The sequence below is a fragment of the Brachyhypopomus gauderio genome, chromosome 19 (genome assembly GCF_052324685.1).
Source record: "Brachyhypopomus gauderio isolate BG-103 chromosome 19, BGAUD_0.2, whole genome shotgun sequence".
Classification (NCBI taxonomy): Eukaryota; Metazoa; Chordata; class Actinopteri; order Gymnotiformes; family Hypopomidae; genus Brachyhypopomus; species Brachyhypopomus gauderio.
This window is the reverse complement of record NC_135229.1, coordinates 10,552,840-10,558,839: the sequence shown is the minus strand read 5'-3', so window position 1 is coordinate 10,558,839 and position 6,000 is coordinate 10,552,840. Positions and strand designations below refer to the sequence as shown.

General features: G+C 46.6%; 1 long non-coding RNA gene across 1 annotated transcript; it reads right to left on the bottom strand.

Moving 5' to 3' along the window:
- Nucleotides 1-2,022: 2,022 nt before the first annotated feature.
- On the bottom strand, nt 2,023-2,524 carry LOC143483176 (uncharacterized). Its single transcript, XR_013122425.1, has 3 exons — nt 2,416-2,524; nt 2,209-2,292; nt 2,023-2,098 (listed from the first exon to the last, which is right to left on the bottom strand). It is a non-coding gene; the product is annotated as an uncharacterized LOC143483176 (long non-coding RNA).
- Nucleotides 2,525-6,000: the final 3,476 nt, after the last annotated feature.

Genomic DNA, 6,000 nt, shown 5'->3' with positions numbered 1-6,000 from the left:
TGATGGTGGTAGAAGGTATACCTCACGTGATGGTGGTAGAAGGTATACCTCACGTGATGGTGGTAGAAGGTATACCTCACACGATGGTGGTAGAAGGTATACCTCACGCATTATTTAGTGTTGGTGGGAAATGATGCAGCTGAGAAGTCTGAGCAGACGCAGGGGGTATTTGTCCTGTTACCTCCTTACAGAAGGGTAATGGAACACACACCTGCCCCTCAACTGCCCCTTCATATCTGTTAATAGTTATTTGTACTGTGTTTTCTTTACATTCGGTTCACTCCAGTACAGGTATATTGTCCTGTTTATTAATTCAAGTACGATTTGTGGTTCAGAAGATGAGATCATCTTGGCTTTGGCTACTGTGTTTTCTACTGATTGCCCTAGTGTAAGGACGGCAGGGATAGTGTCTGTATATGTGGGGCATGTTTGTGTTTTGACAACAAGGTTTCATTTAGAGCAAAGTTCATGTTGTTTTGATTCAATTGTTGGGTTCTTCCAAATGCATGTTAGAGAGAAGTTTGAGAACAGAACTTTTAGGTTTATGTTTTGAAAAAGGTGAAGTGATTACAGAAAATGCGTCTGGACAATAGAAAAAACAGTAGGGCCTAAAGTTTTTTAAATGAATGCTTGTCTAGGTTAAATATTTAGCTGAATGACAGGTAGTATGTATATGCGTGTGTGTGTGTTTGTGTGTGTGTGTGTGTGTGTGTGTGTGTGTGTGTGAGAGAGACTCTCTCCCCCTTCTATATTTCTCACTTTCCTTCTCTCTCTCTCTCTCTCTCTCTCTCTCTCTCTCTCGACAAAATTTGCCAAGTAAGCAAAAATGTCACGCTGAGGCTAATGTGTGCTGTATGCTAACTCTAACGCTAAGTGCTAACTCTAATTGAAGTGCCTCTCAACTTTAGCCCACACGCGCTCCTTTGACGTCGGAAGGCTTTGTTGACCAATCAGCTTTCTATCAGAAACTACGGCTGGGTGGATTTGCATGTGGCTGAAGATAAGTGTGTGATGGAGGACACCTTCACTGCTACACAGCTACGCTACACAGTCAAGCTACGTCCCACCACAGTCATGCTACACAGTTACAGCTGACTTTCTTGTGCATGTACGCGTGTGAACATGTGACGTACACTGTCAGGGTTGATTTGTGACTCTCAGTTCCAATCACATTGAGTTTTGGAACAGTTCCAGACTCTCATTGACGTGTAACGGTTGGTTGACAGCACTGTGTTTCAATAAGTAGCCTTCTGCAATAGTCGGGATTGGTTATGTATTTTGTATTAGGATACAGCAAAACATTCTCCTCTATAGGGCACGACTGATGATAACTGGGTCATATATGGAATCTAATATCAATTCCATACATCTCAGACAGACAGACAGACACACACACACACACACACACACACACACACACACACACAAGCAAATGTGGCCCATCACCACTCTGAACGATTTAAAGCCCAGAACAAGATGATTTCGTATCACTGCCCAACTCTCTGAGTTCTGTTTGCAGTTGTCTTCTTCTGTTCGTTTCTGACGTATCACGAGTCACGTGGTCTCCACGTTGGTTCACTCCAGGCTACAGCCAGAGTAGGAATTCTACAACCTCCTCCACCACCTGCTCCCACTGCTCCACCACCGTTTCTCCATCCACACCTCTCTCCCTCTCTCTGTATCCCTCTCTCTCTCCTTCCTCTGTGTCTTGAAACACATACATATGCACACAAACTCGTCTTTCTGTCACAAAGACCAGATTTTCCAAAAAGGAAATGAAAAAGAGGAAAAGAGGTATAAACCTCATTGTGAGAGGCAAGACCCTCAGACATACAGCTGACAGCAGTCTGTTACCAGCCAACAAGTGGTTTGGTTTGAAGTGGGCGAGGTGGGGGGGGGGGGCCCTCGAATTCAAAAGAGGCTCCGATTACATACACGTTCCATAAATGTTTAGAGTGATGTTAGAATTGCAGCAACACTAGTTAGAACTTGAGACGCTTAAATGGGTGTGTGTTTATTCCTTCTCTCTCTCCTTCTCGCTCTCTCTTTCCTTCCCAAACTCTGGCAGCGTGGTCGTTCTGGTCCTTCAGACGTTTTGCTGAGAACAGGAAGAGGCATGACAAGATTAAGAATTGCAGCGCCAAAATACAGAGAGAATAAGTGACTCTGTGGAGCCTGAAGTGACTCCACTAGGAGAATGGTCTCTACCCTTCACAGGCCCTGATTAAGGAAGCGGTTCCTTCGGGGAGACCCGTGTGTGGAGGGGCAGAACCTCCTTTTGAGATGGTGCTCCTGAAACAGACAGAGCCTGCAGTTGAGTCAGACACATACAATCAAACGTAACTTCAGTCCAGTTCTGGAGAAGCTGTTCAAGAACATGTTTTATGGTTTGTCCTGTGAGTGTTGGGCCCGCACCTTTCCTCTCCAGCCGATCCGGCCGCGTTTAAAGCGCTGCGCTGGAGACGTCCTGCACTTGGCTGACGTGTGGGATGCGTAAAGGTCAGAGGGTGTTAGAGGGTCAAATGTCTGGAACCAGATGCCAGGGTTTCATGTGGCAGAGACACGTACCCTACACCACGCAAAAAGACAAACTCCACAACGAGAGAATATCTAACATGAGTAATGACGCTACAGACACCCTGAACTCGAGCAACGTTGTGTTATGTTAACATAATCTCATAAGGACCTGAGAGAAGTTTGGGGATATGGCAGCTTTAAAGACTCCTCAACGCGGCGATGTGAATTTGTGGGAATGGTTACAAGGGAGGAAAATTTAGTTAGTGTGAGAAACATTTAAGACAAAGTAAACCTTCTGTTTGGCCATGTCCGTCACGAGCTGTTCATTACTGTAGCCATCACACAGCCTGGCACATGTGAGACAATCACCACCAAAGAAGAGAAAGAGAAGACTCTGAATAAGGATCGCAGGAGAGAAGAGGCTCCGTGGTTGGGCTTTGGGGACATAACGACGTAACGGGGCTCAGGGGGTTGTGGGTAAAGTCCAGTAATTAGAAACACACAAACCGCTGCACGCTGAAACATAAACATAGCTGAAACATCACTGGAAATTATGAGGTATCCATAGTAACGGCTTTAGTCGAGGCAGCTGAAATTTCTGCGATTGTACTACGCTGTGGAACTTTTCAAAGATAAAATTTCTGAACATTTTAGAAGCTTCCCATTAAACTTCGATACTCGAAGATCTATATACACCATTCAAACTTTACAAAGTTAGCGAAGACATTAATGAATTACAAACGGTAGTGTGCAGTCTCTGGTAAGAGCTTTGAAAAGTAGAAACCAAAAGTGAGGAAAGCCACTGATTTGTAGATACTTTCCTGTTTGAGCTTTATTTACAGCTCTGCTTGCTGAGAGGATTTTAGCTCCACGGCTACACCTTGGGTTACAGCCGTCTTTGAGTCGCTTTTCTGTTTCAAAACAAGTATATTATGCTGTTAGATATTTTATTTTCAAAATGCCAAATGTTAAATCTTAGCCTTGTGACTGGAAACCCTTATGCTAATACCGAAGCATGTTAGCATTCGCATTTATAGATCTTTATATTTTGCTTTCCCCTATGATCTCTGAGGGAAAACGCTCTTGTGTACATATCTCTCTCCTTCCGTCTCCTTTAGTTGCTTGTTTCTTTCTTTCACATTTAGACAGAAAGTAACCTTTCAGGGGGTGTCTCATGCCCCAGGGTGCAACACTGTCTACAGATCCAACCGGGCTCTCTCTCTCTCTCTACCTCTCTACCTCTTTACCTCTTACTCACATTGTCTCTCTTTCTTTCCTCAGGAAAAACAACAAAACAAGCATGAGGAATGTTTATTAACACCTCCGCGGGCTCCCTTGGCCCCGCCGGGCTGACCTGATTATCGCCTGTCTGTAATTACACCGAAACCAGAGGTTTGTGTCTCCTCACGGGAGAGGAGTTGCTGATTATGGAGACGAGGCGTTCCTGCCGCCTGCCCGGGAACTGACGGGGCTCTCGCGCGGCAGCACGGGCCTGTGGTTGCTGCAGCTTTGTTGTGAGGTGCATATGGTGGAGAGGTGGATGAGGCCCTAGGCAGAGTGCTTGTGTGTGTGTGTGTGTGTGTGTGTGTGTGTGTGTGTGTGTGTGTGTGTGTGTGTGGAGAAGGTTACGGGGTGTGTGTGGGGATGCCGGGGAAGCTAGGGGGCTGTTGGGTTTTTGCCTTTGTGCGTTCTTTTGTCTGTGTCGTCTTGTGCAAGGAAAGAAGGAAAGAAAGAAAGAAAGGAGGAAGAGGAAGTGATGCGTTTGAGTTCCAGCATCCCTGTGGAAACGCAGTCTGGGATCCGCTTGGCAATCATCCACGGTGAATGACACGAGGTGACTGAAACAGAGTCCCTAAGAGTGTTTTGAGTGTGTTTGAGCAGGTTGTTTGTATTAGTGTGTGTGTGTGTGTGTGTGTGTCTGTGTGTGTCTCTGTGTGTGTGTCTGTGTGTGTGTGTGTGGCTCAAGGGGTCACTGGGACATGGAGGACAGGCTTCAATTTGACTTAAAAGGATTGTAATTGTAAGGATCGTACAAAGGTTAGGGGTCCTGCTACGAGAAATGTCAGGGAAAATGTTCTCCTCTTGCTGGAATTAAATCTGATTCCCTTTGTGCTATAAATTGTGATTTGTAATGTAATTTTTGATATATAATTTATGTTTAAGAAATTTAGGAAGACAGTGTGTGTGTGTGTGTATGTGTGTGTGTGTGTGTGTGTGTGTGTGTGTGTGTGTGTGTGTGTGTGCGCGCGCGCGCGTGTGTGTGTGTGTGCGCGCGTGTGTGTGCGCGTGTGTGTGTGTGTGACGCGTGCACACTCACACACATCTGTCCCAACAAGATTCCAGCGTCACTTTTTGAGTGCGTGTCCCTGCATGTCCCGAACCAAAGGATAGCTATGTGCTGCCATCTAGTGGCCACTGAACCAAGCTCTTTGCTAGGTTTGATTGAAGGCCTAATGAACTAATTCTTATTCAACCATGCAAATAAAAAGAAAACACCACCAGATAATGAATCTGATGAATTATGACATCTGAGCAGTATTTTAAACAAATATGACTAATGCTATTGTTTAACCTCACAGTGTACTGTTCCCAAATGTCCTGAAATGTAGAAATGCCCTAAAGCACACAGCGTGTTGGAAGTCTGAATCTGGGACCCCCGTGGCCTGACCAGGGCCTGTGTTGCTGGGACACTGAAGGCCACACGAGTCTCACGTCCCGTGGCCATCTCACTCACACCCCGCCCGCACGTCTTTCTCCACGTCAGGCCTGCTAATGTCTTCTGGCCTGCCCTGTACTCGAGTGGCAAGCTTCTGCATCAGGGATGTTCACCTAAGAATTTTTGGCATCATTTTGGATGCTTGATGTATCTGTATCAGTTTCTCTGCCGGCAGTTTGGAAGCCTGCAATGCTCGTTAACCCTTTCCTAGCTAGTGCAGCCTCTCGGCTCGGCTCCGAGCTGCGAGTCTCCGCCTCTGAACTTCCTCTGGAATGAGGTGAAGGGGCGGAGCTAAAACGGATATGGAGCCGTTAGCTTTCCGCAGCGTGTGCGCAGGGCACCTTGGGCTGCAGCGTGGTGGGAGCTGCCCCTTAGGCGGGGCGACCCGGTTCGCCCTCTCCGAGCTGCTCCCCAGCCCTCCTGCCAGACGGCAGAGATGAGGAGTGGCTGGTCTCCTCCCCCCCACCCCCCCTCACTTCTGGTAAAAGGACACAGGGTGGCGAAACAATGATGGATAGAGTCTGAAAAGCGCATTATTCCTGATGCATTTTTGATTATTTTTTATTCTTTTCTCTTTTTTTTTACATAATGCAATAAGGATGAAATGCCCAAATACATGAATATTGCGCTGTCTTCCTCTCTCTCTTTCTCTCTCTCTCTCTCTCTCTCTCTCTCCATTCCCCCTCTCCTCTCTCTTTCTCCTCCTCTCCCTCTCTCTCCTCTCTCCCTCTCCTCCCTCCCTGCCTCCCTCTCTCCCTCTCACTCTC